The 13812-nt window shown below is 38.5% G+C and overlaps 1 protein-coding gene across 2 annotated transcripts in view; it reads left to right on the top strand.

The window, feature by feature from the left end:
• The window catches only part of LDAH (lipid droplet associated hydrolase), a 110198-nt gene that overhangs the window by 79243 nt on the left and 17143 nt on the right, over nucleotides 1-13812 (top strand). The gene's annotated exons all lie outside the window — the stretch shown is intronic.

Raw genomic sequence — 13812 nt, 5'->3', positions numbered from 1 at the left:
GCAGGAGATTGCTTGCTGGTTAGTGCAATGGTCAGGTGTATTTAAAATGAGCTTTTAAAACAGTGGTTTATGTTTAATGAAGGGTGGTGTAAAGTTCACCTTTCATACCAATCAAAGCCACTCCACCTGAGAGGAGGTTCACCTCATTCAAAGGATGGGTGGTCCAGTTGCTGAATTTCATCAGAGTTCCTCAAGAAAGAGTCGGCATCAGGTCCCAATCCAGAAAAGCACTTAAACTGACCTCCGTATAGCTACTCACATGCATAAACCTTGTCTCGTAGAGTATATTAATTCCAGTAGAGCTCAGGCAGGAACCACAGTGTGGAGATGCTAAATTGCTGCAGACACTGTCCGTCCTGGCCACTCCCGGTGGGACTGAGCACCATCGACACCAGACCCTCCTACGCCTCTCTTGCAGGGTAAGAGAGCAGACACTTTTCCACAACCAGAAATCTGGACCCTAGCAGAAATCCCATCATCACAGCCATCTGCCAGGGTATGTGAGAGCTTAAACTGGAGATGAATTTCTCCAGCTAAGGGATAGTTCTGTCATTTGAAGATGATGGGGGTTGTTCCAGAGTAACTTAGGGCAGGATTAAGTCCATAGACGTTTCAGTTTCCATCACACACCCCGCTTCACCTGCACATGCTTCGTCAAACAAAGTAAATGAGTGTTTTTCACACTCCTCAACAAAGCATCTATTGTTTGTAAAGCACCCGGGTATAATTATGAATAACTTTTTATTTCTGCCTTCAGCCTCTACTGTGCTTTCTCAAGCACAGCTGACTGATTTTCTTGTATAGTTCTGATCTTCCTGCAACTTTAATACCAAGCAGATTGGAGAAGTCCATCATAACAATTGCAGCTATTTCTGCCTATTTGTGTCGATCATGGTTATATATTAACTGGTAAGTTTTCGTTCTAAATTCAAGTGTAAACTTAAGCAGAACCCAAAGTCAATATTTACATCTTGTAAACCTCTAAACAACAATATTTTATCTAATGTGTGTGTGCATGTGTGGAAGCACATGTTCCTGCGTTAGTCATCCTTGATACTAAGCAGTTCCTTCTGTTTGATGTTTTAAACAATAAGTTATACAGTATTTCCAAGATTGCTGTTGGCAATAATTACTGGTAGAAAATATGTTTTCCCCAAAGGAAATTACACTGCTGTTTGGTATTATTAGTTCTTACCACTGTTTTCTGACTCTTTCTGAGGAATGACTGAGATTGCTTCCTCAAGAGCAAAGGATAAACTGGAAAGGAAACTAGTGTTACACTCCTCTGAAGAACCTTACAATAAGACAGGCAACTTCCCAGGAAAAAAATGTGACCAGATAGCAGTACATTCCCTGAGGAAAACTTACTTTCAAAAGTGCAGTCTACTTTTTGCAGGGCATTTTGATTTAGCATGGGAATCCAACCTAGAATTGATTCGTCACTTTGCAGTTTAAGCAATTTTGCTTTAGAGTTTAGAGGACTTTTGAAAGAGTCGGATTACAGCATGTGAAAGTACAGATGAGCTCTGTTGCACATGAAAATAGTAGTCTTTGGCAATAATTGTCCCACTGAAGTCAAATTACTTTCTTCTTCTACCTCCTGCTTGTAGTCCCTCAGAAGGACAAGCAAAACTCTGCATGCATCTCTGCAATTCGATGTTGAACAGTCATGGATTTAGAAATAGACTGTAAAATCTGTGGAGCAGAAATGGTGTTTTTCCTGATAGTTTGAATAGCCTCTGACACACTGAAGCCAACTGTTGACTGTGACCTTTAGCACTCCCACACACTATAACTAATTCTTAGTTACAAAAAAGATCCAATCAGGCAGGCAGTTAGGACTCCTCCCTTTTGCTACAATTACCATCAAATTATCTATTTACTTGTATATTGTCCAGTTTACCTTTACAGAGGCCAGGAATGGGAATTAAAACTTGCCAATGTTTTGCATATTTTAAAATACTTCTCAAGCATTTTGTAATACCAGATTATTGTGAAAATATCCTGCTGCCAGGCAGAGTTACTAAGGGAGGCATCAATGAAGCCTTCTGGGAGGAGACTAAGAATTTGTGGAGGTTCTGTGGAAGTCCCTTGTGTGACAGAAGAAAGCATCATTTCAGGCTTTTCTATGTGCAGTACTGCCAGTACCTGACAAAATGTGTCCCCAGTCTCTACTGTGGTCCTTAGCCAACACAAACAACAGTCTAAAGAAATAGCAATAATAGCAGTTAAATGGCAAATGGTGAAATAGCAGATGCATTCTGTGAAAAATTTGACAGTAAATTATAGTTTTGCAAGGCAGAGCATCAGAACTGTCCTGGGAAACTGCAATGTCAATGTTGGAATGAAAGATGTATGGAAACAAACTGTAGAGTGAGAGACTAATGACAGTGTAATGAGTTTGCTTGTTTTTCACAGGGCGTAAGACATGGTTATTAAAACCACTGTACTTCCTCAAAAGAGTATTTGGAAGCATGCACGGGTGTACAGAGGTTGGAGCACGGTCAGTCAGACCAGTATCATGGGGGCTTTGGCTTCCTTAACCATGAAAAGGTGATTAACATTGAAAGATTTAGTAAAGAAGGCTTGAGGATGAGTTTAAGGGGAAAGATAAAAAAATCTTCTATACCATTATGAGCAAAAGTGCGCTTGTGAAGGATCTAAAATTATGGTAGACAAAGAAATTCATAAGCGATCAAAGGAATACTGGCAGGAAGAGGGCAGATGAGATAGATGATGTGCAGGTAATGTAATGTAAATTCCAAAAGTATGGAAAATAAAGTAGTGTTGCAAGCCTTTATAAATTACCAAAACTATTAGTTAATTGTCTTAACAGACATAGGTGAGATAACTGATAGACCTAGAATATCAATATGAAGGACATAACTTGCTTGGGAAAGAAGGGCAGGGAGAAAGGAGGAGGATGGCTGGACTTGTTCTGATATCCAGGTGTTAAAGACAGGGAGGCCTGTTGAATATTATGTCCACCAAACCATGACAGATGGATTCAAGAGACTTTTTCTGAGAAAATTCCGAGCCATCCAACGTGCAGTATGTAGTGTTCTTGATGTCTGCAGAGGAAGGAATCCAGCAACATATAGACTGTTCAGCTAGTTCTCATAAAGCATTGCCTGTTATAGATACAGATATAGATAGAGTGGAGAAAGTAATTGGCAGAGAATATATGGCAGTTTGATACCGAGAATTTGAAGGTGAGAGGCAGATTGGCTGAATATATTCACAAAAGGGTAACATTTGTGCTAGGACAGAAATACTTAACATGTCTACAACGTAGAGCTCTATTCATCCACTAATCCCCTTAAAATCCTGTCATAGTCAGTGGAGAGATATAGGTAACACTTGTCTAATCTATCTAGGTGACTGCTTTAGGATGAGGTGAATTGTGTTCTTTCCACTGACTGTGAAGGGAGAAAAATTAAGCTTTAGATATCCGCATTTGATCAGGTGAATCCTATGACAGATATCAAGAAATTATGACCTTCAAGGAAAAAAAAAAATAAATCAGAGTTGTTTAAACTAAACAAGAGACAACTGAAGGACATAGTAAGAGTTTTCAAGTAAAGGAGAATAATTTAATCCATGTGTCCATGGTAGACGAGGTAATGTGTAATAGAGCAGATTGCAACAAAGGTGATTCAGATTAGATTTTATTTAATGATAAGAATGGAATTCTAGACTGGATTTCCTAGGAAGATAATGAAATTTTCATCATCTGTGCTTCCTAAGGACAGGATGGATAAGTATCTTCTGAAAATGACACAATATCATTTATGCTCCTTAAGACAAAAAGACTAATGGAGATCCCTTCGAGCCCTATGATTTCATACACACTAATTAAAGATTAAAGAGCAGCATTAACTAAATGACATTCAACCTGGAAAAATTAAGCTAATAGAATACATACGAATTAAAAAAAAGTATCTAAAGCATAAGTTCTCTGTAGGTGGGGAACAGAATCAAGGGAGCCAGAAGCAGCAGACAGGTGAGGGAGGCCAGGAGGGGTGATAAAAACTTACCATGCTGCAGGGTCTCAGAATACTCTATAGAAGTACAGAGAATACCCACAGCCTGCACCACAGTCACGAGGGGATCACTGGTCTCTTACAAACTCCTCCAGTTCTAGCTAAAGAAAGTTTATTCGTTTCTTGGTGAAAAAAGACAATACCTTAGTATATGGTGGCCTTAGTAAGACAGCATAAGAAGTCTCTCCGTTCTCTGTATTCATCTGCTCAGGGGGTCGGTTGGTCAAAATATGGTAAGAGTAGTGGCACCAGATCTGTGTTTGGGAAGCATGATGAAGGTAGGGCTACAGTCTCCTTTTCCTCTGAATTTGTCCACCCTGGAAAATCATATAGTATGTTCTTCCAAGGTTAATGCTGTTGAAATTGTGCTGTCTGGGCCTTGAAGTAAAAAATTGGCTTCATATTTCTCCCTGTACCCATTCCAGAGCATAGCTCCTACTAACTTACAAAGTAGAACAATATTTTGATGTGTGGGACTTAATAAATTTACACCTACAGCCACAATCTTGTTGATAGAGTCAACATAATCTGAAGCCAACAGCAGTAGGGAAATGAAGTGAGCTCGGGTAACCCTTTGTAGTCTTATGTTTATTTTAGTCTGATGAACAAGCTATTGAAGAATGTGTGTGTGCATCCATTAAAGCGTCTAGATTGGGGCTATCTTCACAACCACTCATTTTTGTTGGAAAAGGAACTATTCTGATTATTTCCTGAAACTCATTAGCCAATGAAGTTGAAAAGATTTTTTTTCTTTATGATTGTCTCTGTTGTTTCATTAGTACGACATCTCTTTCTGCCTATTCTTTCTGTCACGGTAAATTCATCTCCTTAGCCCAGCAAAGAATACAATATTGTTTTTACATAATTAAGATACTGACTACAGAGCAAAACCACACAGAACGAGATCTAGTCATGGCACCACAACACAGAGTTGATTTTTAAATTAATATCAAGGGCATGTTTATGTCTCAAAGTTTATCAGGGTTAAGTCAGAAATACTTAACCCTCTTTTATATTTTACAGATATGTGCACCATGTGTAAGTCTTTTTTTTTTAAGATTTCTTTCCATACAGACATAGTTCAGACTCATCTTGAATTTCCACAGACAACACACAGTTTCTAGTGTGAGTTTACGATACACTAACCCTAATCTAATCTTTTTCGTGCAAATAAGCAAGCAAATGATCTTTGGATATTCAATAATCAAGCAAGAAGTTTAAAGACTTGAGGAAAAACACATATTTCAGTCCAAGTACAGGAAATCTCTGTATTGCTTCAAGAATCAAGTATAAAGAGAAAGTTTATCAGTCCCAAGTTAGAATCATTAGCACAGCTTTCCAAGTTCCAGCATAGATCTGTTGATATCCATAGAGTCAACTGACAACATATTGGTTTAGGATATAGCTCTAAAATCTTTAGAAAGTAATAATAACGCTGCTAGACGTGTTTCTTCAAAATTGGGAAATCTGCTATTTCATATGTTATTTGCTTGACTGCATTGTGGACATATCAATGTGTTTGAAGTTCAGCTCAATAGATACAGGTATTCATCTAACAACTGGCTAATTGAATTGATGGTTAAATAACCCTAAGCACTGAAAAGCTTGATTGATTTCAGTCATTATTGTTTGTGAAAACTAGTAATTTAGCTGAAGGATATTAAGTCCTTGCTGTGACACTTTGGGTTAAAGAGCTACCAATGATATAAAGCACTCTTTTCTTTTCTGGATCCTTGATTTGAGCCCAATCAGGGTTCCTCTGTCACAAAACCCCCACAAATAAATCAAACACATTTTGGCACAGTTTGTCGTCTCTGCTTAGCAAATGTATGAGACTAAACTGACACTGATCCTTAATCACCTTTAATCCATGGAGAGGGAATGATCCTACCAGGGCAGGAAAAAGGTCATTGGCAGGATCATGGGGAGAAACTAAGTTGGCAGTTAATTTCATAAGCCTGACCTGGGAATAAATGAAGGGCTTCCATTTTCAAGGTAATCTGTGTATATAAAAGATCTGCATATAAAAAGTTAGGATATTTTAAGAAGGTATTTATGTGTTGAAAGCATGATAAACACGGTATTTGTCTGTTAAAACTTTGATTTCACTTTTAAGCTCTAAGGCCTTATTGTTTATGATAATTATATAATTAACAATAGATTTTTTCATTATTAAACTCTGGTGACCTGGTTATGAATTACAATCAGCAACCTGAGATGGAATAGAATGTAATAAAAATGCTTTGGGGTTCTACAGCTGTCGCCAGGTACGTTGGCCAGTTTCTGTAAGTTTGCAACCACATTTTCTTTTTTTTTTTTTTTGAGAAGTGCTTTTCCTTTCCTAGTTGCTATGTGAAAAATCCACATGAAGAAATATTTATAGAGGCCATGATACTGCAAAGATTCATGTTATATGCTTCACTTTCTGTGCTTTGGATTATCCCACTGACCCAGGCCAACTCAGAATGTATCAGTTCAGTATATGCATAAATACAGATTTGAAGGAATGGGATTAGGCCAAGAAAATTAAGAAAAAAACCCGCTGAAATTCGCTTTAGACTGTTAAACCAGATAAATTGAATAAGCAAAAATGTGTTGGCAGGAAAAGCTAAAGATACGTTCCTTTCCTAGAAATCGTAGGCTGATTCAAGATGAAATCTTTAGGAGCCTGTTTCCTAGATGGGAATCGAGAGCGCAGAGGTACTGGGCTTTTGCCATGCAGGCAAAGGATGAGAAAAGAATAGACTTTGTTCCTTTCTTCCAGAGTCTTTTCAGGAGAAGACTGCAGTTTATGTATCCTCAGTGGACAGAGATGGCTTCTTGAGTCAAATCTCTGCAAGCCAGGATTTAGGATTCAACTCCAGCCTTGATATTGCAAACTGTCCATGCCAAGTAAAGTGCTCTCAAGTCATTGTGTGGGTCTCTGACCACAGTTCTGAAGCGCTCACATTCATGTCCATGAGAACTCCCTTCTCATTTCAGGCTCTGAATATCCAAGTTACCAAAGGAACTGATGTATTTGGTGTTCATCTCATTTACACATCTTATCGTAGCTGAGCTGTGGTGGGGTTCTTCAGACGCTGAATGTTTTTGTGATTTGTCACTGGTTAAGTTCCTCCTTCAGCAAGCAGACAGAACTGGCTTGCTTTCAGTAGAAAACTGTTATCAACTGCACGACTTCTCATAAAGCTCATGCAAACACTGCATGCACCTTCATTTTATGACAAGATCAGCTTATTTCGGTTGAACCAAATATCAGTTAGGGATTGATGGAAGACATACCTATTTCAAACTACAGGACAGTTCTGATCCTTCACATATTTAACATTATCACTTTAAGCATTCCTGTTAAAAGCAAAGAGGCAGCAGATCATATACAGAAGTGTATGTGTGCGCAGTATTGTGTCCTCCAAGCCTTTTGTGTTGGCTTCACTAAGCTAGTTTAGAGAAAGATTTGAAGTTCAACAAGTGCAATTTTCTCACAGAGACTCGTCTTGACTTTGAGTTCTTACAGGCTAGCCCTTAGCTCTGTTTTTGATGTATTGTTCGTCGGATAGCTTTGAAGATTTTGTTGTTTGCTCACTGTAAAATGCAACATTCAAGGTAGTAGTGGGCAATTCCAAAGGGACATGATCAATTTGGCTCTGTAAATTTCATTGCTGTTAAAGAAATATATTTTTCAAGGACTAGTTAATAGTCATTATGTTTACACAATGCTTTTCACTTCATGTATTTTTAAGTCTACAAAAACCACTTCATTGTCATAGCAGCCTGAAGCATATTTTTAAAATGACGAAACTGAGACATACAGATTTTGTAATTTGCACAGGGTCTCAGAGGACTTCAGGGATAGTTCAGAAAAATTCCAGGCCTCCTGACCTTTCATCCCACATTCAGTCTTATCTTTCACATGTAATGATTTTTCAGAATACTAATTTCAATCTTATTTTGTCTTTACTAAACCCCAGATATTTCTCTCTTCAATGAGTAGTGAGATACAGTGGTGAATGCCAAACAGATTGAAGCTACATGTTCAGTCTAACTTCAGCATGGACACCGAGGTCACAACTCCGATACAACTTCCACACAGCCCATTATGGGAGTTCCCTGTGTTTGCATTTTGAGCCAAGGCCCTGCAGGCTCCTGGATGTGCCTTATTTTGTGCAGTGACTAATTCTGCAGATTTCGGTGAGACAGCTTCATCACTCAGGAAGTTCAGCACGTGCGCTCTAGGTTGCATTTTATATTGTACTTGAAATCACGATGATCAAAAACAATAAATATTTTTCCAGGACTCTTGGTAATGATTCTGGGAATCTTTAGAGATTTTCAGCTAAAGCAAGTTGGAAGTCTTTCCAGAGATTGTAACACCAGGTGGCAAGAAGTGACAAGGTGATCTCACAAGACAACCTGCATAGCCTAAAGAACGATTTCAGAGGCCATCCATTTTGCATGTCTCAGCTTCTGGTTGTGCCCAGTTCACAGCCTGATTTTCAGAGCTGCTGAAATGCTCATTGTAACAGTCCCTGGGAGCCTTTTGAGATGGCTTTCTAATTACACACAAAAAGTGAGTGAATTCTTCTGAGTTATTTCCTTTGAAAAAGCAGCTGAAATAATTATTCATTAAATAAGGACAGAACAAGTTTTTTTTTAAAGGAAAGAACTAAATATTAAAAAAATGCCAAGGTTAGCAGAGTGTAGCATTAGGAAATAGCAGAGAGATTTCTCCCTGAACTTGTGACTTAGCTTTTGAGAAAAATAGCTTTTCTGAAGAAGCCCAGTTTGACATTCCACAGCAGCAAGAGAGGTTACTGTTCCTGCTCTATAATGGTATCTCTTTCAATATAGCTTTCCACAGACATTGAACATCTTACAGTGTAATGTGGATTAGAGGGAAGCAGTAGTTTCAGGATATTTTGACCTTAATAAAGATTTTTATAGTGTCCCCCGTTATGTTCTTACAACAAAGTTTGGGAAATATGACATACCTGAAACAACTACTAGACAGATGTATGACTGTTTGGAAAATGGGATTCAGGAGGATTTTTGAAACTGGAAAGAGGTAGCTAGTAGGGTTTTGTAACAGTCTTAACTTCATTCCTTTACTATTCACTAGTTGTGTTAGGGATGTGACTGATGGAATACAGTGTGTGTTTACTGAGTTTACAGATAGTACCACGCTAGAATATGCTGCAGATATGCTGGAGAGGGACAGGATCAAAATTACCTTCACAAGCTAAGAGAAGTGGTTGGGGAGCAGGGAGAGGAGAATGCTGTCATTCCTTAAAGAGCCAAGTTGTTCTTTATGTAAATTAAGTACAAGGATGGTAAATCACTGCTTAAGCAATAGTCCTGCAGGAAAAAATCGTGGGAATGTTGTGGGTCACAAGCTGATATGGGTTAACATGTCATGTTGTAAAGTGAGACATGACTTCCGTACATACGAAGAGGTGCATGGGCTGAAAGAGCTACAGCTCTGCTGTTGAAGAGAGAGACACTCTCTGGCATGAGCTGAAATACTGTGTCAGTAAAATTCAAGAGAGAGATGAGCCACTGGACATATCCAGAGGGAACCCAGCAAGAATGGCAGCGGATCTAGAGAATAGTACCTGAAAGGAGAGATTGTTGGAAGTACAAGTTGTCTGGCCTTTGTAGATATTTGCCCTAAGATTAATTGTATTAACTGTATTTACAATTAGAGGAGCTCAGGGCAACATGCTTAGATGTGAATGCGGCAAATACGTATGCTTATCAGTTTCCTGTGGCAGTAAGGTTCATAGTTAATTGCATATGACATTTAAAAAGTACTTCCTTTTATTGTTTTGCATTTTAATGTATTGTGCTGTAAGAGAGGGAAAAACAGTTTATCATGAAGTATCATGAACATGATGGCAACAACACATCTTTAATTGTACTTCTTTGACTGTTTTCACCACCATTCTCAGTTTTGCAGTGTCTCACAGAGCTTGTGACTGTCAGCATACACAGTTCTGCAGGTGTGGTCATGTTACGTAATTTCTATGATGGTACTGCAGAATTCTGTATCATCATCCTCCTCCTATTTGGGAAACATAATATATGATTTGATTGGAATTTTGAGTAAATGTGCACAGTGAACAACAGTCATCTTAGAGGTCTCTGGTTTCTGATTCCATTCTTCGCATTAATTTAGAAGCTTGTAAGGGAAAAGAATATTTTGATTTTTTTTCCACTTGTATGTTGCTTACCATTTCTTCATTTTGAATTTCATTTGCTAGTGCGTTGATGTTTTCTCTCTCCTCTTTAGGTCTCTCTCACATTTCTCACTGCCTGGTGCTCACAAACTGACTAGCATTGTTTCCTGTGCAAATGCTATCACTAAACTACTTATCCATTGACCAGATCATTAAGAAATAAGTTATTCATAATTTTAATATGAAGCTGGACTAGAATTTTAGGCCAGGATTCATCCCACCTCAGTTTAGGCACTTAATTCAAGTTAAGGTCTAAAGGCCTTATCAGTGAAAAGAGAGTCATCTTGATGAGAGGTGATTTAACCCACCCCAGAAATGATCAAATCACGAGTTGTGTTCAATGATTATTTAGAGATTTTAGTAATAGTCACTACTTTTTTTGTATTTGTGATGAATCTAGACCTTATTCCTTGCTGTGATGAAAACCATCTAATCTAATCTAATCCTAATCTTTTTTCTTTGCTTCAAGGCTATTTCTTAACACATTACAACCTTTCATTTTACAGCTGTTTAGTTTCAACCAAAGTTTACTGTGTGAAATGTAACAGAGAGCTTTTAGAAGACCAGTAATTTTTCTCATCTGGTTGTGTTTATTGAAATGGTCAAGAAATTATAGATCAGTAAAATGCTATTTTCCTTTGTAAAATCAGTAGCAATTACAGTATTTTCTACTCCCTAAGCCACAGGACAGGGTGATTCTTACATAGCAGGATTGTTATCAACTCAGCAATTCTGAATTTAAGGTTCTTTAAAACTCTTAAATGTACCTTCTAGCCCTGATATATTCTGTATTCTCCACTGTTGCTACTTCTTGATACCTCACTACTCAAAGAGAAATTGTTATTGCCAGAAAAAGAATACAGAGAGCAGAAACCTCCTGAATGTATTGAACAAGAAAGTTGGATGCAAAAAAAGGAAAGTCATTTAGCTTCCAAACAGTGTAATTATCTTCTTTAGCAACTCCCTTAGCCTGTACAAATTCTGTTGTAGGCCTCTTGTTTCTGATATACCTAAGGAATATTTTATTGTTTATTTTTAAATCTTTTAATGTTTGTTCTTGGAAACCTACTTTTGCTCTTTGCAATTTCCTCTTACTTAACGCCTGCTGAAGTTTAAGTTCCTGTTTATTGGCTTCCCTAGGATCATGTTTCCAAAATTTGAAGGATTTCTCTTTGGTTGAAATAGACTCTTGAACCTTGCCATTCATCCGGTTTAGCTTAATCCTGCCTTCCTGATTCCCTTTCTTGCACAGTACACAAGCCTTCAGAGATGGTTCCTTTTAAAGTACTGTCATTATTGCCTTTGCTGTCTTATAGTTTTACTTTTAGGATCTTTATGACTAATCTAAGTTTACTAAGTGTGTGAATTCCACTTCATTTCTTATTTTTTACTGCAAAAAACACACAAGCAACTCAGAAATATGAGCAGAACCCACCAAGAACAAGAGGTAGGACAGAGAAACCAGTAAGATGGGAGAAGGGGAGCAGGGGAGTACTTACTGTTCCCAATTTTGCTGTATGACTGAACTGGAGGTGGAGAGCTGCCTGCAGAATCCCAGTAACGTTGAATGAACCAGTACGTGTCAGGTTCTGCACTGGTGGCCACCAGTATTTTCATCCCTGCCTACCGTGCACTGCTGATGCCGCAAGGTAATGGCAAAAGTTCTGACTGCATGTAGGCTATCCACCGTGTCCTACTAACAAGAACCTTATTCTGGCCTGGAAAATAGAAGGCCTGGCATACTAAAATCCTCATATAATGGGTTGGGTACAAGTGCTATTGCCACAGATCCCCTGCCAAATCCAGGCTCTTGCACTTAGTGCTTTGTGAAATCTTGTCAATCCATAGTAAGCCACATCCATCTCCTGAAAGACCAGCACGTAGGGTAGCAAGGGCTGCTCTCCATGTTCTGCCTTTCCTTCTGACACAGAGCAGTGCTTTTGACAGACAGCTAGCTTCATTTAAAGGTAGGAGTTTTGAGCATTAAAGTCATATTTGTCACATTAGAAACAGAAATCAATCTGAAATTAAATAAATACCTATTTAAGGTTTTCCTAGATGATTTTTGAAGGTGCATTCTAAGATGTGTGTCCTTCTAAAAACAAAGGTGTATAATGCATCAGTGTTTGGAGCTGAAACAGAGAGAAAAAGAAGAACAATGTCAGGGTATGAACTTAACAATGCTGTAGATGGACAGACTTTTGCCAGCTGCCCCACAAGATTAGATGACGGGGCTGCTAGACACAAAACTGCATAGAGGCCCCTTTGCCCAGTAGAATAGGATGAGACCAGCAAATTTGCTGGATTGTCTATATGATGTCACATCTGCAACCCTTTTGTCTTGTCTAGGAAAGGAAGAGCTTGCACTAGCTGCATTCAACGTTTAATTGAAAAAGACAGAGCTCTGCAGGCATATAACTGAATTGCATCTTCTTTGGCTGGCTCAGAAGTAGATACTACTTTCTAGGATTTTTTTTTTGTCAGTTGAGAGCACTGGCTTTGTCTTTTAACATTTGATCTCTAGAGCCATCACTCATCTCTCCAGTGGCATTCTGTTTCCTTAGAGCACTGCCGGAATTCAGCCAACTCCATGTTTTGGTTACCACCAAAGACCTATGTGATTGCCATTTCCTTTCCTATCACACATAGTGAGAATGTATTACTCCTGTCTCAGAGCAGTATCAGATCCAACACTGTCATTAACTATTTGTGCACAAAACTTCATTGGTTCAGATTTTAAAAATTGTCAGAGTCTTTCCATTTTCTCCTGTTTTTCAGGAGAGGATTTAGTATTTTAGAATACTTTCAGTCATTCTAGGACCTAGAAATTAAAATGCTTTAAGGTAATTTAGCCATTCAGGGCCTTCCATTGGTTTTGCAAACTGGTGAGAAAGGAGAAGAATATTGCACTTCATTCCCACATAGAGGTTATGAATGTCTCTGTGATCCAAGAAGCATAGAGGCTTCAGATTGTGAGGACAGGAGAGGCTTGGCCTTCTTATTAGCACAGTAAGCTGACAGGGCAGAAAAAAAGGGGTAAAAGAAGTGCTAGTTCTTTGGATAGTGATATCTGCACATTTCTTCAGTACAGCACTTATGTCAGAAATGGATAGCCCCTATTAAAACTGGGTAAGTCTGAACACCCTTTGGAGGACCTCTCACTATCTGCAGACATAATGCAACATTGATGGTCATGTAGCAAGTCTTGATTCTGCAGTTGAATACATGAGGTTTATTCTAGCAGCAAAACTCATAATCTAACAGGTATGTGCATGGCCAAAGCCGGGTTTTGGACTGTGCACTGAAATTTCTTGCCGAGCTTCTGTAGGTTCTGTTGTAACAGAAGCCAGGCTAGGTGGACACAGTATAATCCTTCTGTGTCAAAATGTTTAAATTTATGAATATTTAGGCATCCAGGCAAACTGACCCACTTTTCAGAAGTCCCCACTGCTGTCTAGCATACATGGGACCTGCCAGAACTCAACACCTCATAAAATTAGACTGCTTTTAATTAGGTGTCCAAGCATTAGACTCAA

Source organism: Gymnogyps californianus, chromosome 3 (genome assembly GCF_018139145.2).
Source record: "Gymnogyps californianus isolate 813 chromosome 3, ASM1813914v2, whole genome shotgun sequence".
Taxonomy (NCBI): Eukaryota; Metazoa; Chordata; class Aves; order Accipitriformes; family Cathartidae; genus Gymnogyps; species Gymnogyps californianus.
The sequence above is the reverse complement of the archived record's forward strand: the minus strand, read 5'-3'. Positions and strand labels throughout refer to the sequence as shown.